Source organism: Dasypus novemcinctus, chromosome 24 (assembly GCF_030445035.2).
Source record: "Dasypus novemcinctus isolate mDasNov1 chromosome 24, mDasNov1.1.hap2, whole genome shotgun sequence".
NCBI lineage: Eukaryota > Metazoa > Chordata > Mammalia > Cingulata > Dasypodidae > Dasypus > Dasypus novemcinctus.
The window spans coordinates 12113762-12140718 of NC_080696.1; the positions used below are offsets into that span (position 1 = coordinate 12113762).

General features: G+C 41.1%; 1 long non-coding RNA gene and 1 pseudogene across 2 annotated transcripts in view; both read left to right on the forward strand.

Moving 5' to 3' along the window:
* LOC139437489 (uncharacterized) overlaps positions 1 to 26957 on the forward strand; it is a 58899-nt gene that overhangs the window by 2285 nt on the left and 29657 nt on the right. Inside the window, exons 2-3 of one of the 2 annotated variants that reach the window (XR_011647285.1) lie at positions 4994 to 5117; positions 16646 to 16723. This is a non-coding gene — a long non-coding RNA (uncharacterized lncRNA). Of the gene's footprint in view, positions 1 to 4993; positions 5118 to 16645; positions 16724 to 26957 lie in introns of those variants that run through there. The other variant, XR_011647286.1, reaches the window with a different exon arrangement.
* On the forward strand, positions 8545 to 11501 carry LOC139437542 (60S ribosome subunit biogenesis protein NIP7 homolog pseudogene; annotated as a pseudogene).

Here is a 26957-nt window from a genome sequence, read left to right on the forward strand (position 1 = left end):
AAGGCAAGGCAATATTCTAAGAGCTACTAGCTAAGAATTAACCAGAATTGAAAAATAGAAATTCTCTAATCCAGGAAGCTTGAACCCAGCCACCAAGCTCTGAGGAAGCCCAAGCAGCCACAGGGTGAAGAAGGCATGTATAGATGTTGTGCCCAGCACTCCCCAGATAAGGTCCAAGCCAGCATCCACTGCCAGACATGTAAGTGGATGTGCCTTCAGATGATTCCACCCCAGCCATCTAGTAACTTGCAGCCATTGAGTCTTCCCAACCAAGGCTACAGACATCACAGAGCAGAAATAAGCCATCTCCACTTGCCCTTTCCAAATCCTGATCCACAAGAGTCTGTGAGCATAATGAAATGGTTGTTATTTTACTTCACTGTGTTTACACCGCTGTTAGTATCTGTTCACAAGCTCCAACAACAATGCCACTGTTTGCCTGATCTGGTACTGAAGGTTTTGTGTCAGAGCACTGCCAGTATAAGCCAAAGAAAGCCAGCTGTGGCTGGGAGGATAAACTCATGGGCGCGGGCAACCTCAGCACTTCCCAGGACTCCCAGCTTGTCTCGCTGTCCAGTTATCTCCTCTCTTCCCTTCCAGCCCCATAGCCCCTCAACACCCACCTCCCCACTAGCTAGCGTGGATTCCTAGGTTTTATTATTAGCTTGGGGCTTGTTCTGTGTTATTTTTGCACCACTGTATTCTGGAGGCAGAGGTGATGATGGCCGTTAGTTGTAACTGTAGCAATATTAACACTTTATTATGTAGCAATAGTAATTGGATCAGATTCTGTTACCAGAAATGGGATATTGCATAACAAAAACAAAACATTTGCTTTGGGAGTAGGGAGGCAGCAAGGGTGGGAGGGGAGCCTAAAGGAAAACGTTAGCAGAAGTCTAGAAGACCTTGAGGAGGCTGTCAGTGAGGGCTGAAAGGAAGAAGGAAAATGTTACTGAAAGCTGGAGAAATGGGGACCCTTGTTATATAGTCCCCGAAAGATTGGGGAGCAGACACAAGCCATTCCCCTGTGTTTTTAAAAAGAATTCCTGTCCCAAAGAATCCAGGAGCATAGTAAAATGGGTGCTTTTTTTATGTCGTTAAATTTGGAGTGGTTTTTGACATAGTAATATTAACTGAAAGAGAAAAGAGTAAAAGATGTTAAGGTTTTTTAAAGAAATTCGTAAGTATGCGCCTTTCTATTTTTTGGACAGAGCTATTACCTGCTCTGTTCCCTGAGCTTAGCCAGGTTGAAGCAGTCACCTCCCAGTGCTGCTTTGCACATCTTTATCTTGGATACCACACCCAGACACCACCCTTGCAATCCTCCTGTGGCTTAATGCTGTTCGAATGTAAGTGAGAAATGTTGGGCTAACCTGCCTTTGGACCCAATATTTCAAATCTCTACACTGCTTTGAGTGTAGTAGGTCTCTTGTCCTTTGAAGTACTTAGAATGAGCAGTTACCTGTCTATTTAATTCACTCAGAATGTCCGATATAACAGAAAGGTCTCCACTAGTAAATCTTCAAGAAAAATCTGGTTCACTCTGCCTCTCTGCTTCCCCCTCTCCCAAATTCCGAAGAGTAGTCAGCTGAGGAGCTACTCATCTCAAATAATAGTGACTGCTTCTTCTTGGTCCTTGGGCCCTCTGCCATGATTCTCTGGGAACCTCTCTCCCTCCTCCCTATTCCTAGAAAACACCATTACTTTATCAGATGTCAGAAGTGCATAACAATAGAGAAGTTTATTAGTTTTCAATTGCTGTGTAACAATTTACCACAAATTTAGGGGCTTCAAACAATACACATTTAGTACCTCACAGTTCTGCAGGTCAGGAGTCCAGGAGAGGTGAACAGGATGCCCTGCTCAGGCTTTCCAAGGCTGCAGTCGAGGTGTCAGCTGGGGCTATGGTTTCATCTGATGCTTGGGGTCCTCTTCCAGGTTCATTCAAGTTGTTGGCAGAAGTCAGTTCCTTGCAGCTGTCCAACTCGTGGCAGCTTTCATCTTCTCCAAGGTCAGCAGGAGCTGGCCTCTCTAAGTTTTCCACCTTCAGAAGGACTCGCCTGATTAGGTCAGGACTCCCAAAATGACCTCCCTTTCGATGAACTCAAAGTCCGCTGATTGGTAACCTAGTTAAGGGTGATATCCCATCATAATCCCCAGGTTCTTCCCACACTCAAGGGGAGAGGTTTATATACAGTGTGTGTACTGGAGGTGCAGATCTTGGGGGCCATCTGAGAATTTTGCCTATCGCATCGGCAAAAGAAAACTTCAGTGATCAATGGGCTGCAACAACCCTGTAAGGAAAACCCGCAGTGGGCAGTGGACAGCTGTTGTTTTGTCCCACCCAACGGTAAAGCCTCCTGCTTTTGGCAATGGTGCCCCACTTCCCTTCAGCGCAAACTGTCCTCTTCCATTGTATCTAGCATAGCCGACTATCAGTCAGGGTGCTCCACCCTCGTGTTGCCGAGGGGTGGACCTGTGACACAAGCTAAACCAAAGGTGGGCCTTGCGTGGGCTTTGAAATGTTGACAGGAATAGCAGAAGGGTGAAAGCAGTTGGCAGTCCTCCAGCCAATGCTACCAGATTCCCCACTGCTGCACCTTTGTGTATCCTTTTCCGAAGCCTGGTTGCTTATTTTGTTTTTGTTTTCTCAACTATATAAAGTACTCACTATTCTTCCAATGAATTTCTCTTTTCTTCTTAAGAAAAATTAAGTGAGACAAATAAACCAGAGGTAACTTGACTCCAATTTCAAGCCCTGATGACAAGGACATTTTCCCCTGGACACTGACAATAACTAATACAGCAATTGCTAAAGGTGGCCTAATCACCATCTCTATCTTCACCATTGTTTTGGTCTATCTGTCCGTCTGCTAAGTATCTAGTTAGGTATGTAGTCGTCCCTCACTCGCAGGACAATTTAAATGTGTTTCCTGAGTAGCAACCTGGCCTACCAGTTTGTGGCTTAATTTAGCAGCCTTTTTCATGTTCACTTAACTTTTTATTTGAATACAGGATAGTGCCTCTCTCTCTCATAAGCTTGTTGGGAAGAGTAAATGTGGCTTTACTGAACCCAAACTAGCGTCTGCTTCTCAGCAGGTTCTCCCTGACCACTCTCTTTTAAACTGCAATCACGTGCGCCTTCTAACCCTCCCTTCTCTTCTCTGCTGCTTTATCTTACTGAAGCACAGAGCCCCATCTAACCCTCTATAATTTTTTCTTATTGATGTTGGTTATTGACTGTCTCTACTGCAATCAGTTCCATGAAGATGGAGCTTATTCAAAAAACATTTTATTGGAATTTAACATAAATACATGAAAGTACACCACTTTTTACAGAGTGAACACTCTCAGACTAAGGAAGTGCTCCCCAGGGCAAATTTGGACTTTTTATAAATGAAATTTTGCAGTATGAACTGTTTTGTGTTCATCAACATTATGCTTTGAGATTAGTCCATAATGTATGTCCATTTGCAATGTGATACTGTACTTCATTGGGTGACAGTTTATTTCTCTACTCCACTATGGATGGGCATTTGGGTGCTTTCCAGTTTGGGGCTATTAAAAATGTCCTGCTGTGATCATTCTAGTCCATGTTTTTTTTTTTGGTGGGGGGAGGGACTGGTTTAGTAGGTACCAGAGATTGAACCCAGGACTCAAGCAGGCACTCAACCACCAAGCTATGTCTGCTCCCCAGTGAGAGCTGGTTTTTTTCATTTGTTTTGTTTTTAAAAGGTACAGGGGATTGAACCCAGGACCTCATACATGGGAAGCAGGTGCTCAACCACTTGCGCTACATCCTGTCCCTTAGTCTACATCTTTTGGTGTACCCATGTACGCATTCTGTTCAGGATATATCTAGGAGTCGAATTGCTGGTTCTTAGAATTTGCTTATAGTTTTCCAAAGTGATTGTACCAATTTACATTCTCAAAAGCAGTGTGCCACTTCCTCCAAATCCTTGCCAATGCTTGGCATGTTCCATCTTTTTAATGGTGGGTATGTAGTGATGTTGCATTGTGGTTTTAATTTGCATTTACCTAATAATTAATGTAACTGAAAACCTTTCCATGTGCCTATTGGTCATTCAGAAGTCCTCTTTTGTGAGGTACCTGTTAGAGATTCTGCCCATTTTTCTACTGGCTTAAGTTAGTATTTTTTAAAAATGAGTAATGTAGAACTTTGGTTTTCTGTTTTTCATTTAACTTTGTTTATTTTTTAAGAGATGTGATAGTCACAAGGCACAAAATTCAAAGACCCAAGGCTTAGGGTTGAGGCTTCCTCTCACTTCTGCTCCCCAGCCACCGGTTGTACCCTTCACCCCTCCCTCCACAACTCAGAGGCAACAATGGTATCAGAGAGGAAACTTTTATAAGCCCCTTGTAGGAACACAACCTATGGTAAAGAGACTTCACTACCTAAAATGTTTAAATTCCAGAGGTGTATTTTTAACAAATTATTACTTACTCTTAGTAATTATAAATTCTTAACTATTCTTCGTCTGAAACATGAGAATTTATGAACGAAGTACATTTATTTTGAGGCTATGCTAATGACATTCATAGGCATAGTTTGGTGCCTTTTTGCAAACACAGAGTGTAACCACCTGGACAATCCCACAGTAAAGGCAGATTTGGACAAGTGCATTCAGTTCCTGCATTAGACATCAGTTGTTTTAGGTGGCTCAGTGTCCATGCACCTCTTTTTCCCTTTGAGGAATCACCCACCCCTTGTACTCTTAAAACCCTCAAGTTTACATGGAGTTTAACCCATCCCTCTGAGAGGCGGGCATGGGACTCAGTTCTGACCAATCAACCTATTCCATCTTCCAGTTCCGATGATTCATGCAAGGACGAGCAAAGCACATGGTCAAGCCCAGCCCATGAAACTTGATTCCAGGACTTTTACTGTGACTGCTGGATAAGATAAACTCTGGAAAATGGGTTGCAAAGACGTGAGAATGTATTCTAGTAATTCTGAGTCTTATCTTGCCAGCACCAAGGGAGGTCCCATTTGGGAACAATGTCAGGAAGAAGGAAACAGTACGTCAGGGTGCAGAGACCAAGTCCTGATGACTCCATTTCAGCAGCGTCCTGAATCCTGCCGCTGGACTTTTCAGGTATACAATCTGATAGACACCCTTTTGGTTGCTTTTTTTGTTTAAACCAACTTCAGTTAGATTTTGATTTTCTGTCACTTGCAAAAGACAAGTGACAAGTACAACTCCCCATTATACAGAATCCAAATAACCATACATTTTTATTTCACTACATTCCAGTAATTTAAGGACACCGTGATAAACATTAAGATCTGAGCAGCCTCCACTTCATCATTAAATTTGTTATATTTATTAGAAGTTTAGCACTAAATACATGACAACTCATCATCCGGTCATAGTATGTCTCTCATTAGAATAGTCAGTTATCCCCATCTTGCCATCTTACAGAGTAAATAGAAATTTGTGGTATCTGGATAAGTAAAGAGAAATAAAAACAAACCCTAAAAGACACATCATTTAATTGTGGGGGTATCAGTTTTAGTTCCAAGGAGCACTTGCTAATAATATTTTTAAATCAGGATATTATTTTTCTAAGATATTCATATTATCTCTTTCTTCACATTGTATTGTAACATTGATTTACAGAGCATCTCCTCCAATAAACTTTGAGTTCTGCAAAAGCTAAATTGTGTCTTCTATTACCTTTGTGCCTAATCCTGTGCCAAGAATGTAATAAGCACTCAGTAAATATGATGGATGGATGGATGGATAAGAGGGAGGGAGGGGGGGAAGGAAGGAAGGGGTCTTAACACTTGAAATCTGCAAGAATATAATTGTACCAAACATGTATAATGACACAATTCTAGAAGTTGTCTGGGCTTAGTTGAACATTTTCACTTGGGGTTTCTCGTAAGGTTGTAGCTATATGGCGGCTGGGACTGAAGTCACTCATATGTCTGATGCCTGGGATGGAAGAACCAGAACATTTGGCACTAGTTGGGCATCTTTGCCTCCCTACTCTCCATGCACCCTTTGCCTGTGACTTGGGCTCCCTCACGGGATGAATGGACTTCTCACCTGGCAGCTGACTTTCCCCAGAGCAAGCATTCCACGGAAAGGGAAGTGGAAACTGCTGTTCTTTTTTTTTTTTTTTTTTAAAGATTTATTTATTTATTTAATTTCTCCCCCTCCCCTGGTTGTCTGTTCTTGGTGTCTATTTGCTGCCTCTTGTTTCTTTGTCCGCTTCTGTTGTCGTCAGTGGCACGGGAAGTGTGGGCGGCGCCATTCCTGGGCAGGCTGCTCTTTCTTTTTCACGCTGGGGGGCTTTCCTCACGGGCGCACTCCTTGCGCGTGGGGCTCCCCCACGCGGGGGACACCCTTGCGTGGCACGGCACTCCTTGCGCGCATCAGCGCTGCGCATGGGCCAGCTCCACACGGGTCAAGGAGGCCCGGGGTTACCGCGGACCTCCCATATGGTAGACGGATGCCCTAACCACTGGGCCAAAGCCCATTTTCCTGCTGTTCTTTTAAACAAGGCCCAGAACTGGCAGAGTGCCACTTCCAGCCTATTCTGCTGATCAGCACAAAGGCCAGCTCAGATATCAGAGGATGGAGGAAGACTCCTCCTCTTCGGAGGGGGGTGGCATATGCATGTAGGGAGGGAAGGAATTGATGGCTGCTTTCTTGGAGACAAACTATCACACTCAGTACGGATTCCACGACTAAGTAAAGAAAAAGCCAAGCAAAAGTTGTATTTATTAAAACGATTACAGAATCAAAGGGAAAACTCTCAGTAAAGATAGGACCCAGATAGAACTAACTATCTAGCAAGTATTAACAGATAAGCTTTTCGAGGTACCACCACAGGAATGAATCAACTTCATCTATTACTTTGCTCAAGATTCAGATTCCAGGGTGGAAAAAAAATGTATGATATAAATTGGATTGTGTGACCATGACTTTAAAATGCTGTTTGACCTAAAGTAAGGGGGAAATGGAAAGGAGAAATGAGTTTATATGGCTACGAGTTTCTAAAAAAGAGTCTGGAGGCTGGCAGAAGGTTTGCCCTCATGCACAACTGAGCAGAGTCAGAGAGACAGATAAAGCAGATACAACCACCAGATATTGGTTCCTTTGAGGGCTAAAGAGACCCATGGGAGTTATGGTCATGGCCGATGGGGTTAACTACCAGGGCAGATGGCCCCTCTTTGGAAATGGTGTTTATGTGTGATGAATCTGGACTCAGATGGGATCTCAATAATAAATTAAAGAAAAAAAAAAAAAATAAATTGGATTGTGTGTTCACACCCTGCCCAAGAGAAGGCAAGCTACTTGAACTCATAATCCTACTGAAAGTGCATGAAATGGGGCAGAGAAACTGAGGGACTGTTTCCAAAAGAAGGGGATATGGTTCTAGGATGTGTGAACAACAGATGCTCATTGTCCAGTGTGGTTTGGGTGTAATGTTGCCTAAAATAAAACCAGTCAAGGTTTCTTCCCTCCATGTAATTTTCTTTTTTCTAATTTTCTGCCAGTTCATGTTGTCTATTTCTGTGAATTTAATGCAGTTCAGAAAACTTAAAACATATGCTTTGTTTTGGAATTGTTAATCCTTATTATTTTATATGGTTTAAAACTAATAGCATTTCTCCATCGTCTATAATCCTTACTAGGAAAGAATGTGCCTGATAGTATTTGAGAGAAAATGAGGTCATTTCACGTATTTGGGGGTAAGGGGGGAAAGAATGAGTTAAATTATTTTTTTTCAGAGATGACACAATTTTTTTAAACAAATCAATTTTATTACGTATTAATAAAACATACAGTCCATCTAAAGTGTATAATCAATGGTATTTGGTGTAATCACATAGTTGTACATTTATCACTTCAGTCATTATTAGAGCATTTTCATTATTTCAATAATAATAAACAAAAATAGACAAAAACCTCATCACCTCTCCATCTCTTCTCTGTTTCCCCTGCAGTACATAGCTGCTGTTCTGTTTCCATCTCTGTAGTTTATTTGTATTAATATTTCATAAAAACACTTTTATATATGCAATATTACCTATATTCATAATTCACATGAAGTTTTACTGCGTAATACAGTCCCATGTTACATTTTTTACCTTTCCTTCTAGTAATATACATGTCCTAGACTTTCCCTTTCAACCACTGATAGACACATATAATAGCTCTACTAATTATTACAAATACTGTGATTGACTTTCACCATTTCCACTCATTTCCAAAGATTTACAGAGTTTATTTCACTTCTATCCCAATGTTTCTTTTAAAGGTAAGGATGACACTGAAGGGAAGTAATTTGTATATAAACTGTAACATTTTTTTACTTTTTATTATGGAATATTTCGAAGATGTACAAAAGTAGAGAGGCTAGTACAATGGACCCCCATGTTTCAATCACCAGTTAATCTGTAGTTTTTCTGGCTGCTCACACTTTTGTAGCAGATGCCTCTGGTGCCCGTATGGCATCTCTGATGCCACTTCTGATTTCAGCTCCAGCAGATAGCTCCAACTCAGCTACATGGTCGTCTTCCCTGTCTATCGCTTTCTGGCCCAGGACCATTGCCAGCGCCAAGGTAGCTTGCTCAGCCTTAAAGCGCAAACACAGTCTGAAAGCACACGCAAGTTACTAATTTGTAACCCCAGGGACAACCCTCAAGCAAAGGTAGATGAATGGTCCAGCCTTCTGTCCTTCAGGCCGGTTCTGAGAGGCATCCTGTAAATGCCTGAGTTTCCAGGGTAACTGAGCCCCGACTGTCCCCAGCAACGGTTTTCATTATTATTATTATTATTATTATTAAGGAGGTACTGGGGGTTGAATCCAGGTCCTCACACAAGGATACAAGGCGCCCAACCCCTGAGCTACACCCACTCCCCAGCAGTGCTCTTGATGAAGCCTTCTTATATTGGTTTATTTTCCCTTCCTCCCTGCCTTACTTTTCATTGTCCCTCATTTCTGCTTCCTGGTACCACCTCCCAAGGAAACTACCTGCACCCAACTTCATGTCTCAAGAAATAGGCTCTATTCCTATTTCAAACTAAGACTGGCCCCTTCATCTAGTCATATTTTGGTTACTGTAAAAGTCTTCTGTTCATTTCTATGAAGCTCATTTTGCAGACATGACTCGAGATGTTTTACAAGATGCTGGCCAATGTGGCTAATTGCTATAGAGGGAGGAAGGAAGGGAGAGAAACGGATGACCTGTTCTTTCTGACAGTTTTCACTAAAGAATTTGTGTAGCTTTAGGAGCTGAATGTAAATAACTTCACCCGCCCATTCTGAACTCCTAGCATTACTGGCAAACCCAGTACAAGTGTCACCGTACTCCGTGGCTACCCTTAGGTTGTGTTAGTGAATGAATTGGCTGTCAGCACCTTGAGACCTGGGAACACACCCAGGGCCCCAGGGAAGCTGGAAGTGGGGGTCACTGTAGCCTGGGGTCTCTAATGAGAAGCAGATGCTCTAAACCTGCGCCCGCTGTCCGCTTGCTTACGGACCGTTTTTCAGCCCTGGCTGGTTCTGGCTCCATCCAGCTGTATAAACATGCTTTTATCCACAAGCTGACTGTGGGGGTAGCCAGCGAATCTTTTTTTCCTTCTTCTTCTTTTAAGAGCCCCTGCCTGTGTAGAATCCAAGACTTTAACTCATTAGAATAACAATTAAACAAAGGCAGGTTTTTTTTTTCTCTTCCTTTCCTTTGTAATTTTTAGCTTCTATTTTCTTTGCTGTAGGGATGCCTGGGTGGTATTAGTTGAAGGTTAATCTATTGAGAGTTAGAAGCAGAATCTGTTTGAAATAAGAGGCAGTATGGCGAGCTCAGAAAGCCTGAGTTCTAGAAAGAACCACAAGTACTTGGGAATAGCACTTAACCTCTTTGGGCCTCATTTTCCTCTGTCTGTGAAAGGACGGGGCTAGACTAGTTGATCTCTAAATAACTTTCCCATTTACTAACGTTTAAAATAATTTGTCGGTTTCCGGCGACTGAGGCAAGAGGGTCCCATGCAGAAAAATACAGCCTCTGACTGAAGAGGAGACCAGTGTAACGTTCGAGATTGCGAAATAACAGAGGAGAGACCCTTCAGCGGCTTGTCCATCAGCCCGTCCGCACCTACTCTTTCAGGCTACGCTACGACCTGGTACTAGGGAGTGAGAAGATCCTGAAGCTGCCACCAACATCTCCGGTGACGAGCTGGTGTTGTTGCCGGGTTTTCTCTAGGTTCTTGGCTAAGCTACAAGAAATGCATTTCAAGAGGAAGCCAGGTTAGTTAGGCCAGTAATTTTTTAAGGAAGGGAGGGAAGAGAAATGGGAGAAAATAACAGATTAAGGTCCCAGATAAAGAGGAAGGGGCTGAAAAGTGATAAAGAGGGCTGATTTCCAGACTACAATTCTCCATCACAGATTACAAATGCCCAGGTTTTACTTGTGCGTTGCTCCAGGTGTGAAGTAGGGGCGTGGGGGGTGGGGGAAGAAGGCAAAAGCAGCAGGGAGCAGGCAAGAGCAGGGCGGAAAGCAAGAACCCAGGGCCGATTTGATTTCCCACTTGCTTTTTTGTTCGTTTTCCTTTTTTTTTTTTTTCCAAAGATTCTTCAGTTACTAAATGTTACAGAGAATAGAGGGGGGATTCCCATATACCCCCCTCCCCACACCTCCCACATTTTCCCACATTAGCAACATCTTTCATCAGTGTGGAGCATTCACTGCAACTGATAAACACGTTTTAGAGCATGGCCACTAAGCATGGGGTATAGTTTACACTGTAGTTCACACTCTCTCCCATTCAATTCTGTAGGTTATGGCAGGATATATACTGACCTGTAATGTCATTCAGATGATTCTCAAGTCCCCAAAATACCCCTCTATCCCGCTTGCTTTTTAAACCATTAATTATTCCGCCTCTTTGCTAATAACAGGGGGAGTCCCAGCTGTTTGCTGTTTTGATGGATTACCCCACCCATCAATCCCCTGAAAAGGCCCAATGATAAGCCCCTGGAGAATATCCTGGACTTCTCCTTGATTCCAGAAGAAATCTCGTTTGGATGGAAGTGCTCACAAGTTCTTCCAGCAGCCATCTCGGGGGTACCGATGGCCACGGGGGATCTTGCCAGGTTCGAGATCCATCTATGGATTCCCTAATTTACTAGTCTGCCTAAGTATCACTGGGGATCTGCTTTGAAAAGTTCACTAAGACCCACACGTTCTGGTTGCACATCACTGCTCTGGCTTATCTTGCACCCTATGCCAAGTATAAAGTATGGGTAAAGCCTGGAGCAGAACAGTCTTTCCTGTGTGGGAACCATGTGTTGAAACCTGGCCTGGGTCCAGTTAATGAAGATAGTTCTCAGTACTGGGGAGGGGTGGTATACTCCCTGGCAGACATCTCTGGGTTTTGGGGTGGCAGGAAAGTAGAATGGTGATTGTGGTGTTTCATCAAGCAGACATTAGGGAAAAGGTGCGGCATGAAGAAACACTGATGTAAAATGGAGTCATGGCAAGGACTTAGGCTATGTGGAAAGACTTAGGTTTGTTTCTTATGTAGGTTCCACCATGGTGTTGAGTTTTGTCAACACAGTATCCTCTTCTGGGACTTCTTAGTTTAATATTCTCTCTATTATTGGAAAATGCACGTTGAAATCTTATACAGAAATAGCTCAAAAATGGAGTTTGTGTTTGTGACTAAGTAGAATGCCATATTTTATATTTGAATCAGAGGCTTCTTGTTCTGAGTAACAGCTTCTAAATCATTGGAACTAGAAATGAGAATAGCTTATTATTTTTATCAGTGATAACTTGCTTTCTGAACTCATGATAATGCATTGGATTTTCTATGTTATTTATTAATATTGTGAAAGAAAGATATTGCTCTATCAGAACCTTTGCCCATACCTGAGATTTTACAGATGAGATTTAGCTGAATAACAAGAGCAACTTATTCTGCTGCTTTTCAATATGGTAAGTGCCATGTGGTGTGGAGGGAGAAAACCCTGGATTCAAGCCTCATGGTTCTGCCATTTACCGGTTTTATGCCCTGGAATGAATCATGCAGTTTTTCTAAGCATCATTTTCTACTCCTGTGAAAAACAGTTTTAACGGTCTAAAAATGGTTTGTAGAATTAGAGATCCATAATTGTAAAGCACCTAACACAGTACCTGGCAAGTGATGGGTCCTCAATAAATAGTAAGAATTATTATTTTTACATAGCATATTCTGAGTATTTCTATTATAAGGAATAGGGTCTTATGAATATAATTTGATTATATTATCTTGGTTTTTATAGGCTGATTTTTTAAAATATTTTTTCTTGTATGATATGGTCCCAGGCTGATATGATATCATCATCTTTTTCTTTATGAGTTTTTACTTCTCTGGCTGGATTGAACAAAAGGTACTAGTTAGAGACCCTGAAATAATAATTCAACTCCTTCCTTCTCCATACGCCAAAAATTATTTTTAGAATTATTAAAATTTTTTTTTAAAATTAAAAATGCTTTATTGACAAAAATACCAAAAAATTACCTCTGTTATAAAATGAATCAATTTATTTAATAATTATACTGATTATTTTTAATTGCAACCATTCCTCTATCTGTCCATTAATCAATTTTTTAAATGAATTTCAAAGTAAATTGCAACCATTTCTCTTTCTTCTGTGTCATGCCTCAGGCTTCGTAGGCATGGTGTACTGGATGGTGCTTGGTTGGACAAGCTGGGTTGCCTCCATGCATGTATGGGGGCCTGTCTTAGTTTGCCTGAGCTGCTATCACAAATACTACAAGCTGGTTTTGGCTTAAGCAATGGGGATTTATCATCTCACAGTTTCAGAGGCTGGAAGGCCTGCTTCCTCCTTGGGGCTGGTAGTGTTCTTTTGCTGACTTGGCCCAGTCCTTGAGGTTCCTTGGCTTTTATCTCTCCTTCCAATCACATGGCAATGTCCTCCCCTTTCTCTTCCAGATTTCCACTAACTTCCCACTTTTCTCTGTAGCCTTCTTCATATAAGGTTTCTGGTAATTTGGGTTAAGATCCACCCTGGTTCAGTTTGTCACACCTTAACGAAAAATAACATCTTCAAAAGGTCCTATATACAATCATTTCATACCAACAGGGACATGGATTAAGATCCAGAACATGTCTAAATCAGGGTACATAATTCTACCAACCACAGGGTCCCCTCATGGTACAGTATGGGGTACAGTACAGGATGGAGGCAGGCTGGGCTGTGAGCCAGGGACCTCATAAATTACAGAGGTGAACCCAGAGAAAATAAGTAAAAATCTAAATGGACAAGGTGAACTTTTTGGTCATAAGTTTTATGAAGAACATAAACAGAGTAATGTTATAGAACATTGTGTTGATGGAGAAAATATTAGATCAGGCCACAGAAGGCCTCTTAAAGATGGTAACATTTGGGGAGTGGGTTTGGCTCACTGGTTGAGCACCTACTTCCCATGTATGAGGTCCCAGATTCAATCTCCGGTACCTCCTGAAAAAAATAAAAATGGTGGTAACATTTGGGTTAGATCAAAATGAAGAACACAGCCAGCCATGTCAAGATCTGGAGAAAGGAACTGCGCAGAAGGTACAGTAAATACCGAGGCCCCAGGGTACTCTAGCAACAGGAAAACATTTGGCACCGTGTTCTCCTCTTCCTCCTCCTCCTCCTCCTCAAGTCATCATCAACATCCTTATGGTGCAATCATTGCAGTTTCTAGATGAGTTGAGTCCATACATCTTTGTTTGTACCTCTGTTGGCCAAGTGGTATCTTAGCAACCTTCCAGTCACTCCTCTAGAGCCCTCTAAGCTACAGAAACAAGCTAGCCCTTAACAGGAACATGTTGGTCTCACACAAATTTTGATGGTCCAAAGAACAGACTCAGGTTACATCCCAAACAACTCGTGGTTTCTTATGCTGCTCTTTTAACATTGTAATTGGCAGGCCAGTGGCCAAAAAATTGTTAGTTTATCTTGTGTAAATGGCTTAAATATGAGTTTTAGCATTAAAATGATCCAAAACCAACACTCTGCATTGCTTTCAAATGCCTTTTTGACCTGCCCTCAGTGGAAACCAGATTAAATTAAAGCTTTATAAGTGAAATGTCTTAATCTTCTGAGGGACCATTCTGCCTTCAGTGGTTCCAGGACCATGAGGAGATGGGCCTCTTCTGTTTCTGACTTTTATTTTCAATAACTTCTCTTTAATTGTTGAGATATTTGTTCAGAAATGAGCCAGAGAACATATGCTTCAAGTTTTATTTTTATGGTTTTTAAGCCATGCCATGAATAATGTCCAAAACATCAATATTAAACCAAATTAATACCATAACTTATCAGGAGGACATTTGGAGCTAGTATGTGGTCAAATGGATTTTTCTAGTTCAATTCTACAAGCATAGCAGAGTCCAAAATATCCCTAGGAACAACCAAATGGAATTTTTAAAATAAGGGATTATATATACCACGGTCATTTAAAGCCTGATTTACCACTGGAAAAATTTTATTTCCTGGGAGCAAAGCCATATATATTAAAGACAAGGCATCGAGTACAGGAGTGTCTCTTTTGTGGAATTCTCAAAATGTGAATTTTAGCATATATGAATACTGGCACATTGCCGCTTTATAGCTATATTTCTACAACTGTAGAATTGGAAGAACCTGTAGACACTGTTGGCTCCACCTGGACCTTCTCAGATCCCTTTGACCTCTTCTTCATCCCTCCCTTGGCCTTTAAGCCTCCAGGCCTGTGAATCTCTTCAGAGGCCATCCCTTGGCCTACTGGAGACACTTCCCCACCAGAACTGGAAGTGCCTAGGAGTTCACATCCCCCTAGGGTGGACTTTAGTCAACAATGGGCTGGTACTAGATTAGAAATAACAGCTCCCTTCTCCCAAAAGTTACAAATTCAAAGATATAATTTATACTCGGAGCATGCCAGTGGGATCAAGTGGAGAGTGGGGCTCTGCCTGAAATCACTCCCTGGCTGGACTTTGTCCTCTTTTCTGTCCCACTGCACCCTACTCCCTTACTTGCTTCTCCTGAGAGTCCCTCCTTAACAAGCTACTTGCACATAAGTCCTCATCTCAGGGTCTGCTTCTGAGAAACCCCACTTAAGATCTCCAATTCACTCATTTCACAGATGAGTCAAATATTTGTTGAAGGGCTACTATGTGCTGGTCACTGTTTACATGTGGAGAAGTGAAGCTCTCTAGGAAACCCTAGGAATGGCAATCAGTATGAGAATGCAAGTCCTGTGACCCAGGACCACCTTATCTTCTGTATCAATTTCCTCATGCATTTCAGTGTTCATTCATAAATTATTAATCAACTGACATGGAAGCTGGAAACGAGAGAAACCTAATAAAGGTCAATCAGAAAGTTCTATAAATCCCCTATACCCTGCTAATGTAGGCCAGCAGAGAACTCTTTGTATGTTTACCCAAGTTCAACAGCATTCACTGAGAAATTCTTAAACATTACTATTTTATTAGTATCATTTTCTTCTAGCCTTTATCACTTATCTCTAAGATTTACAAATATAAAACATAATGACAGATAAGAATCTGTTTGTAGAAAGTAACCCTGTTTGCCCCAACAGATTCTAACACTCATGAAAACATCTGCCAGTAAAGTCCCCTCTATTCCCACTCTCCTTTTTATTTTTATTTTTATTTTTTTTAGGATTCAGTTTTTATTTTATTTTTTTTATCGACTGTAATAATATTACATTAAAAAAATATATATATGAGGTCCCATTCAACCCCACCACCCCCACCCCTCCTCTCCCCCCCCCAGCAACACTCATTCCCACTCTCCTTTTTAATCATCCATTCGTGCCTCCATCCAACAATGTTTACTGTGTATCAGCCACAAGTGCTGTCCAGGTTCTAATCAGTGATGTAATTGTTTGCACAGACTCTGGGTGCTCAACATTTTGAATTGCCAGTGAGGCTGTCCAGGCTGGCCATCTTTTAAATAGAACACATTTCTAAAAAAACAAATAAAATCCTATAATTTAGATAGCATCTATAGAAGGCATAATAATGACTCCCCAAAGATGTCTATATCCTAATCCAGGACCCATGACTATGTGAGGTTAAAAGGCAAAGATTGCAGATACAATTAAGGTTGCTTCCTAATCTAACTGCCCTCAAAATAGGAAGAGTGTCCTGGATTACCCAGGTGGGCACTATTGTTTTCTTAAATGTGGAAAAGAACAAAAGAATCAAAGTCACAATGATGCAATGTGAGAAAGCCTCAAATGGCCTTTACTGGCTTTGATGAAAAGGGGTCATGAGCCAAGGAATGCCAAGAGCCTCTAGAACAGGGGTTCTTAACTTTTTTTGTTCCATGGACCCCTTTGCCAGTCAGGTGAAAACCACGGACCCCTTCTCAGAATGTAGCAGCGGATATTATAGTTTTATGACACTCAACTAGCGATGGGTCCAACAACTGTACCATAATTTCAAAGTATGGATGAGCATAAGTGATTTTTTGATATATGCAACAACTGTAATGTGATATGAAATGAATACTACTGTAATTTATTTTATACATGCATAAGTGAAGGAAATGTTAGATTTCAGTTAGAGGTCAGAGAAAATAAAGATAATAAGTTGATTCTTTTCAGTTCAAGCTCACAAACCTCCTGAAGTCTTTCCATGGACCCCTTGGACCCCTGATTAAGAACCTGTGCTCCAGAACCTGGAAAAAGTAAGAAAACAGATTCTCCTTTGAGTCTCCAGAAAAGAACACTGCCCTGCTAACATCTTGATTTTAGCCCAGTTGGATTTCTGAACTGCAGAACTATTAAATGATAAATTTGTGTTGTTTAAGCCAATATGTGTGTAGTGATTTGTTACTGCAGTCATAGAAAATCAAGAAACTATCTGCTTTCTGGGTTCATTGCTGCTCCCAAAGAAACTACAAAACCTTTTCATGTGTCACAGGCATAATTCATTTGTTGTTCACTCAGTTTTGACTCCCCTGATCTGTATTTGAAATGTCTTGCCTTTTTTTTTTTTTGCTATCACCAGGGTCTTCTGTGTTTTTCCTGACTCTCTGTTTTCTGTACTCTACCTCAGTCATGTTTCATGTGCCATCACATCTTCTGACCTCAGTGCAAAATTAACACCAACAAGAGTATATATTTTCAAGCTTAGAAGTGTTAGTTCCCCTTGCAGTTTACACTTTGGGATGTCCAGCTTTCTTTCTGCTTTCCCTTCCATTTTTATGTTCTGTTTAATTTGAGACTTTGGAAATATAACATTCAGTGATGATAGCAATAAGCAATGAAATCCAGATGGGTTCATGACAACTGGAGGAAATTTTCCAACTCTTCTGGACAAGATACATTAAGATCAAAGACATACAGTGATGATATAACTATCATGGAGGCCCCAAATAACTCCACATGCATTAATTCATCCATTTATTCATTCAAATTGAACATTAACAAATATTTACTGAGTGCTGACCATGTGCTGGGAACTGCTCTGGGAGCTGCGGATTCATCTGTGACAAAGATCTCTGCTCTTGTGGAACTTATATTCTGGTGCAAGGGGCCAGGCGATAATCTAGACAGGTAAATAATATAATACATTGTTAAGTACAATGAGAACAAAAGAACAGAATATGCAAGATGGCATAGGAAAGTTGCAACAAAGTAAGCCTCACTTTAAAAAGTGACATCTGATAAAAGACTTAAAGTTGAGGATCCAATCATTTCAGACAGGGGGGACAACAAGTTCAATGGCCATGAGGCAAGAGCAAGCCTGGAGGGTCCAAGGAGTAGCAAGAAGGTCAGCATGACTGGAGCAGGAGCAAGGGGGAGAGGATTAAAAGATAAGGCCAGAGAGGCAACTGAGGGGAAGGCCTTTGACTTTGACTTGGAATAAAAAGAGCGCCATTGCAAGGCTTTAAGACTTAGAATGACAAAATCTGATTATGTTTTCAAAGGATTTTCCTAGTTGCTGATAATCAGCCATAGAGGAGACCTGGAGAGAAAAGGGGTACTGTTCACGGGCAATTGCAATAATCCAGGTGAGAGGTGATGGCTCAGATCAGAGTGGTGAATGCAAAGATGGTAAGAAAGGGTCAGATTCTGATTTTTTTTTTTTTAAGATTTATTTATTTATTTCTCTTCCCTTCCCCCCACCCCCACCCCCAGTTGTCTGCTCTCTGTGTCCATTCGCTGCGTGTTCTTCTGTGCCCGCTTCTATCCTTATCAGTGGCACTGGGAATATGTGTTTCTTTTTGTTGCGTCATCATGCTGCGTCAGCTCTCCGTGTGGGTGGCGCCATTCCTGGGCAGGCTGCACTTTCTTTCTCTGATTGTTTTTTGAAGATAGAGCCAACATGATTTCCTCTTAAACTGTATATTAGTCAGCCAAAAGGGTGCTGATGCAAAATACCAGAAATCTGTTGGCCATTATAAAAGGGTATTTGTTTGGAAGCTTATAGTTACCAGGCCATAAAGCATAAGTTACTTCCCTCACCAAGGTTTTAGGCCTTAGCAATTGGAAGGACAGTGTTTTCAGTCACTGAAATGTGGAAAGCTGTACGTGGAATAATGTTTGTAGAGTGGTGGAAAATCAGGAAGTCACGTTGGGACCTGCTAACCTTGAGATATATGATAGATATCCAAGTGTAGACGTCAACTAGGCAGTGAATGGGATACATGAATCTAGAATTCAGGGAACGTTTATGGATTAGAGATATAAGTTTGAGAGTCATAAATATATAGTTCTTATTTCAAGCCATGAGAATAAAGCTGAGATCGCCTGAGGGAGTGGGTTTAGATAAAAAGAAGGGCTCAAAAACTGAGCCCTGTGGCGTGCAGCAGTAAGGAGATGAAGAAGACCCCACAGTGCGACCTAAGAGTGAGAGGAAAGTCAGTAGAGTGTGGGAAACTGAAAGGCATGTGAGGAAATGTGTCCAGGAAGAGAGAGGGATCAAGTGAGATACAGACTGAGAATTGTCCGTAAGATTTAGGAACATGGATGTCGACAGTAACCTTGACTTAAGCAGTGTCTTGGAGTGCAGGGGGAAAATGCCTAATTCGAGTAAGTGTAAAAAGAGCCTGGGCAGGAGACATAGACCATATTTTTTTTAAGAGTTTTGCATTCAAAAGTAAAGTGAAACAAACAAACAAAAAACGAAGCAAAAGCAAGAGATGTGAGGTCACAGATTGCTGGGCCTCACTCCTAGAGTTTCCTATTCAGATTATTTGGGATGAAAGCTGAGAATTTGTATTTCTAATAAGTTCCCAGGTAATGCTGATGCTACAGGTTTGGGAACCCCACTTGGGGAACTCCTGGTCCATAGGGAAGGAGTTATTGATTTTAGATAAGAGTTCAGCAGTTATTCTTTAGAAACAGATTCATTCATTAAAGTAGTTATACATGAGGGTTTATTCTAGAAAAATCGAGTAAAAAAGACCTAGCATAGCCAGTATCCATCTTAGACTATATGATTGATCAAGAGCCTGCAAGGCTTCCCAAGAAATCACTAGAATGAGCCTCAGTTTGCAGGCACATAACCTTCACCTCCATACTAGCTGGGCTGTTTTTCTGATGTCCCACCAATAGAAACGCTGTGCACATAATCACTCCCTCTACATGACTGGAACACCTCGGCAGCCTCTCCTGGCTGAGCCTCAGCAGCATTCTTGGTAGTCCCAGGTGCATTACACCCCCGTTCTGCTCTTTCCAATGCATGTTCCATAACATCGCGAAAGAGCCTAACTAAATGTGATTGTGTTATTTTGCCGGCCAGCATTTGGAGTTGAGATTAGCTGAGGGCTGAGCCAAAAACCTCAAGAAGCCTGAGCCTTGTGTTTTTTTGTTCTTATTCAATGTTCATCTCTTGCCAGAAACGGCCACTAGCAATAAATCTTTCCATAAGTTTTTCTTTTCTTGTTTTTTTTGTTTTGTTTTTTTGTTTTTACTCTGAGATGGATACAGCAATATATATTCAGTTTTGAAAATACTGCTACTACATATAACGTTAAACTTCCTTCTGTGTAGTTATTTGAAGCTTACAAAGCCTTTTCATATCCAATTTTTCATGCCCACTTTATATATGAGAAAACTGAAGCTCAGAGTAGTTAAGCCTTTGATTATAATCTCTCATCTGGTGGAGTTATGATTCCAGGTCTTTGGATTCTAAAATTCAAATCCTTTTCAAACTCCAAATTCATTTTATTTTGTCAAACTATTACATGTTGGTCAGAACAGCTCTTCCACGTTCCCCTCCCTTGGTATATGGCAGAAATAATGAAGCAGGAGCATGGGCTGCCCCATCGCCCCCTTGTGGAATATTTTTTGTATCTTTTCTGGATTAGCTCTTGCCCCTTGTCTGTGCATCTTGATTATTAATGGTTTCTAGACTGGTTTCCCAGTTTCCATTTGTTGAGGAGGTGTGTAGGTAAGGATGGATTTTGTGTCTTTATTTGATTAATGTTCATTTCACTAATTCCATCTCTTGAGTTCTGCAAATCATCAAATATTCTCCTCCAAAATATCCTTTCAGAGCCAGCCTTTACTTTGGCTAAGATGAATTTGGTCCATATGATCTGGACAAGCAGATCTGGACATAGCCTCCAGAATATGAGTTGATCACTTCTGAAATGATAAACTTGTGAATTATCATTAGGGCAGAGGTCTTATTTACAGAAAATACTTCTGTCATCTCCAACTTGCCAAAGAGCTCCAGTCTTCTTTTTCTTCTTAGGCAAAAGATGAAGGCATACCAGTCTCCTTGTATTGGAAGATCTGGTCCCTTCTAAAAAGATAATGCTAACATAGGTCTAGCAGAAGAAAGGTTTTTCCAAAATTATGGATTTGATTAACACTCTCTGTTGATGTAACTTGGTATAGTTTCCTAGAAATGTTAATGAGTAGCTTTCAGGGGGAGAAATATAGCTCCCTTGGCTCCAGAGATTTCAGAGTCTTAGAATCATCAAATAAAAGTCTTCTATGTTCTAAAATGACTGAATTTCAAATGAGCTATTTGTACTTGTCAGAGTTCTAGGTTGAAAACAACAGAAACAGACTGTATAACCAGCAGAAAAGAAATTATTTAGATTAGTCATTGCTCACAGAATTTATGGGAAGGCTAGAATGGGCAACAACCAAGGGAAGTCAGGCTTACACAGTTGCATCCAAAATCTTGCTGCAGTAAGAGTCTGGTTAGGATGTCACTCCCACTGGACACACTTTGCCACCCCCAAAGAAATGAATTCTAAATTTTCCCTTCTCCAAATTCAAGGTTCTGGGAAGAAGGCAGTGTCTGGCTGCATTAGATCACATGCCTGTGTTATTGCTGTTGGGAATAGGAGTAACCAGAGAGGACTCACCTCCCACCAAGATTCATACAAAGGCAAATCTTACAGGAAACGCTAAAGAATGTATTCATTACTGGAAATATAAAGACAAGAGACCTATGTATCAGTCAGCTATTGCTGAAATAATGATGTGTAACCAAAAAAATACATTTCAGCGGCTTATAACAACAGACACTTTCTTTTTCATGGTCATAGTTCAACAGATTCACTAGGGAAAGTCTTCTTCAGGCTGTGAGTTGGTTGGGTTTGACTCCAGAGTGCACATCAAGTTCAGGATTGCTCCACATGTCTCTCATTCTAGGATCAGCAGATACCTAGGGCGTGCTTCTCTCATGGAGATGGCAGAAGCACAAGAGGCCAAGCTGAACCACAAAGCACATTCAGAACCTCTGCTTGTACGATATCTTCCAACTTTGGTCAAACAAGTCACCTGGCCAACCTCAAAGACAATGGATGGGGTATATATGCTGCCTATTCTACTGAGAGGCTCTGGACAGTCACCTGGCCAAGGGCATCCATATATAAATCCTATTACAAGGAATGAATAATTGGGAAAAATAAACCAATCAACCCTGGGCCTCTAGGGTATAAAAGAAGGATCAAGGAAGTTGGAAGGTGGGGCTTTGACTTAAGCAAGGGGTGGGTGCAGGTGGGAGATTAGCATTTGTCAGCAAGAGAATGATTCAAGTGAACTTTTATATGGTTACACCAAATCCAGGATGGGGCTTGAAGTTGAACCTGGAGAATCCAGAAAGCCTTAAGAGGAGGAAGGCTTTTCACACTTATTGGGTGTCACGTTTTTCTGTTTGTAACGTCTTATTCCCTGGAATCATGCAATCTGAAACTCAGATGCAATTTGAAAATCAGATGGAAGCACAGAAGGCTGTGGTCATGGAGCTGAGAAGAAATAAAGGGACAAGAGAAGAAAAGAAAGGAAGAAAGGGGAGAACATAGGAAACAGAAGAGGACATTTTAAGGAATTTGTTATAAGAAAGTAGAAAAAGTTAGAATCAGAGATAATCCTACTGAACATAGGATGGCCTACCTTTGATGTAGAGTTCCAAGGAGAGGCATCATGCACAGAACTTTAACCCGTGTCCCCTCTGAATACCCTGAGAATGGCATCCCTCTCACCCCAGACATGCCTTATTTTAAGACAAAGTTCTCCAAACAAATTTCCGAGTTAAGGATTTTGATTGAGCTTACTTCCCACAATTTGATACTAGCCTCCTTTTCCAGTTGCAGAATATGAATTAGACTCATAATTAATGATTCTGAAAAAAAACCTTAAGATACTTCTTTGTACTTAGGGAAAGAAATAAATACAGTGGGCAATGCTTTTCTGATGCGTTTCAGAGTAATCTTCATGTTAACTCAGTGGGAAAATAATTAGATTTCCTCTGAAAGAGAGAACATATCTCCCACATTGCAAAGAATAAGAAAAACAAAACAAAACCAAGATCAATGGATCCCAGGGCCAGGAGCTACTACAAATGTTCTCGTTTTTTAAGAGAGTTTGTTCTGATCTCACTTCTAAGGGACTCAGTAGACTCAGTATATGTATCTTGGGCTAATTTTCCATTTGCTAATTAAAATTCCTTGCCAGCAATATTTATCACTATTATTGGTGAGTGAATCATCCTTTTTTTTTTTTCCATCAAATCTATTTTCCAGACTCACCCATTCTAAATGCTGGCTTACTACTTGCTCGTGGGTTCCAAAACAACCCGCTCAGATGAGGCTCCTGTGAGTTTCTCTGTCAAATCCTTTTGCTCTCCAGTCTGAGATTGAAACTCTTACTTGAACAATAGCCTGCTTTAAAAATTTTCTGGATTGATATCTGTCTTACTCTCAAACCAAAACATTTTTTTTGCATTCTTCCAAGACTGGGTCAGAGACCCTTTAAAAGCCTCATAAAAGAAAAACGATTTGCTTTCAGCTTGGCGTCCCCCTGGACAGAGCTGTGAATTCTCAGTTTTGCAAATGAATGGATTGCCAAGACAGTTTTGGAGACCCACACCATCTTCGTGTCCATGAAATATCATGGCAATGGAAATTCTAATCAATGTACTAACAAAAGACCACTCCAGAGCTGTTCTTTATTTTTATAATTTCTTTTAACTTTTCCTTTTGAAATAAGCTCCATCTTTTGCAAATGTTGCAAAAATAGGAAAAAGACTTGCATGTCCTTCATCTAGGCTTCCAAAATGTTAACAAGTTACATAACAGTAGATCAGTCATCAAAATCAGGAAATGACAATCATCCAATACTATTAACTCATCTTTAGACCTTATACAAATTGCACTAATTGTCCCACTACTCTCCTTTTCCTGATTCAGGATCCAACCCAGGATTACATGTTTCATTCAGTTGTCTTCTTTACTTTGGGACAGTTCCTCAATCCTTTGTCTTTCATGGCCTTGAAAAGCTAAATGTCATAACTAGAGCTCCTCAATCCGGCTGAACCTGAAGACTTATCCCTGTGCTTTTCAATGACATGAGCCAGTAGGTTCTCATTTTTTCTTGTCCTAGTTTGAGTTGGGTTTTCTGGAAGAATTTTTCACTGGAAGAGCCCTGATATACCATGTAATAAAATATATCTAAATTTCTTTCCCAAACAGCAAAATGATAAAGCAATTCTATCTGTCCAGCCTACTTCATAAGTCTACTAACATTTGTGAGCTCAAATGAAGTTTCTTTGTATGGCAGCACATTGCTGACTTCCATGTAAATGATAGCAACTTAGCATTAAAGGGAAGGTTAGAATGGGAAACTGGATTACTTTCAAGTTACCAGAAAAGTCTTTCAGGCTGCCCGCATTTTCATGCAAGAACAGGAACCAATCCAGCTCTACTAAGTAAACTTAAAGGGATGATGATGGAGGACCAAAAATAAAGTTGCTTTTCAAGTTTTAAGAAAAGAAAAGGAAAGAAAAATGAAAAAGGGGAGGGCTTACAGATAACCATGCCCAGACCCCCTTCCTTTTATAGAAGGGGCCAGGAAAACTTCAGTGTTCTGTTCAAGGTCACACAGCTACTTTTAATGGCAGAGTCGGGACTAGAAACCCAAGTCTCTTGGCTTCCAATCACATACTGTTTCCAACACCACAAATGTACAATTTCATTCTTCTGAAGTTTTTCTCTTTGTTTTTCTGTCCTCTTAAGTTTTTGGAGATAAATTGTAGTTTGGGGTATCAAATTTGAAGTCTCCTCCACTTCAAAACTTAACCTATGGAACAATTTGCAGACAGGAGAGAAAGGAAGAAAGTCTCATTCTAGTATTCCAGAGTTTTCTTGCCCAAGAAAATCTCAGTAGCTCAAGCTATTGGATGACATATATGCTTTGAAGACCTGAAACTCTTTCTTCCAAAGGCTTTTGGCTCTGAGATCTTTAAATTATATTGGTCTTGAATTACTTCCTAAAGGTCTTTTTTATAAACACTCAACTATGTAATGAAAAAAGGAGAGGACAAAATCAACTTTCAAAGCAAAGGGGAAAAACATCCACATAACGTTATGAAATAGCAATAGTACGTTAATGGGAGATGCGAATGATTGGGTAGAAATGAGTTTTGAAAATCTGGGATCCACTCTTCAGGAAACCATTTCTAGGATAAGCATCAGCCCTCAGTAAAACTGAAAATGATCACACCAGCTTTGGTACCCTGACCTCTGTCTTCTGTGACCTTTCTGCAGTCACCATCATCATCTTGTTTTTTATGTTCCCACTCCTGTCCTTGAGTCTCTTCACTCATCTTGGGGCAGCAAAGTTGGCCATTGCATGCAGGGATCTGAAATTCAGAAGATAGATATTTTGAGTCATTCATGCCTCAGGGATTACCTCTGCTGCTGAGAGCAATGCCATCCAAGGTCACCCCCTTCCAGGACCAACCTACATCCAGTGACCAATGGATGCTGAAGTACAAAGGTCCGGGCATCTCAGGTTGACTTGGGACAACTCTGAAAGACCAGTCTGGCTCAAGAGTTTCTTAGGGTCTCCACCTCTCCCTCTGCCCACTCCTGCTTCCTCCCCTTCCTTTCCTTACATATTCTTCCCAAGGATACTCCCCAATAAACATCCTGCACATTAAACTTCAAATCAGAGACTACTTCCCACGGAACCCAACTTGAGGAACACTCCATCATCTCGTTCTTGTTTCAGCCATACCCCTGGATCCCTTAGCTCCTGATGACCTAATGGCATCTCCTCCCACTTTCCCCAAAGCTAACTCAACAACTTGTTTTTCTATTCAGGATTTTCCAGAACCTTCCACTTCTGCAGGTCTCTTTTGGACTCACCACCAGAAAACACCTCCCAGTTCCTGCTGAATCCTACTAGCATAGGTGCTGTTTTTTGGGGCCTGACGTTGGCAACTTGAGACAGGGTGAGCACCTCCATTCTTGCCTGGACTGGATAAACAGAAAGAATGCATTGCAGTAGATACCAAAATAGCCATTGGGTCCACTGAAGTGGGGGAATATCAGTGCCCAGGCCAGAAGATTGTATGCAACATCCATGTACACAGGCATTACTTAAATCCTCTGACCAAGCTGTTTAATATCTGAGCCATTGCTGAAATAACATAGAAGGCACTAGAGTTGAGATAAGAGATGAAACTTGGATGGGAAAGATATAAGATATATAAGTGATTCCTCTCTCCTCCCCATACTGGCTGCTTTTTGCACAGATTCATTCAAATTTCTGATCTTATCACAGCTTCCCAACTTGTAGAAATGTATACACTCAACATTCTTTTACTAGTATTTCTTTCCTTACTAATATTTAATTTCAATTGTATTTATAATTAGTCTGAGGTGATTCACTTTCTCACTTATATTGTTTATAAAGTGTCCTTATGAATTAATTCTTAGGTTTAATTTCTAAAAATAAGTGTTTATTGATTTAATGAATTAATGTAATATAAATAGAATTGAGTGGCCAGACCATGATGAGAAATGATATGCTCATGCTATGGTTTGAGACTTTGGATCCAACTGAACCAGAAGACCTACCTCTAGACTTTTCGGTTACATGAGCTAATAATATGTTTTCCTTTTTGCTTTTGTCAATTTGCGTTCAGTTTTTAATTAAAAACAAAAACAAGAACAACTCACTAGTAGAAGAACCCTAATATACCAGGGCTTGTGGGTTGGACTGTGTCCACCAAAATATGTTGAAATCCTAACCTCCAGTACCTGTGAATGTGACCCTATTTGGAAAGAGGGTCTTTGTGGATATAATCAAGTTAAGATGAGGTCACACTAGATTAGGGTGGGCCCTAACCCAGTGACTGATGTTCTTATGAAATGAGGGAAATGTAGACACAGAAACACACGAGAGGAAACGGACTTTGGCCCAGTGGTTAGGGCGTCCGTCTACCATATGGGAGGTCCGCGGTTCAAACCCCGGGCCTCCTTGACCCGTGTGGAGCTGGCCATGCACAGTGCTGATGCGCGCAAGGAGTGCTGTGCCACGCAAGGGTGTACCCCGCGTGGGGGAGCCCCACGCGCAAGGAGTGCGCCTGTGAGGAAAGCCGCCCAGCGTGAAAAGAAAGAGCAGCCTGCCCAGGAATGGCGCCGCCCACACTTCCCGCGCC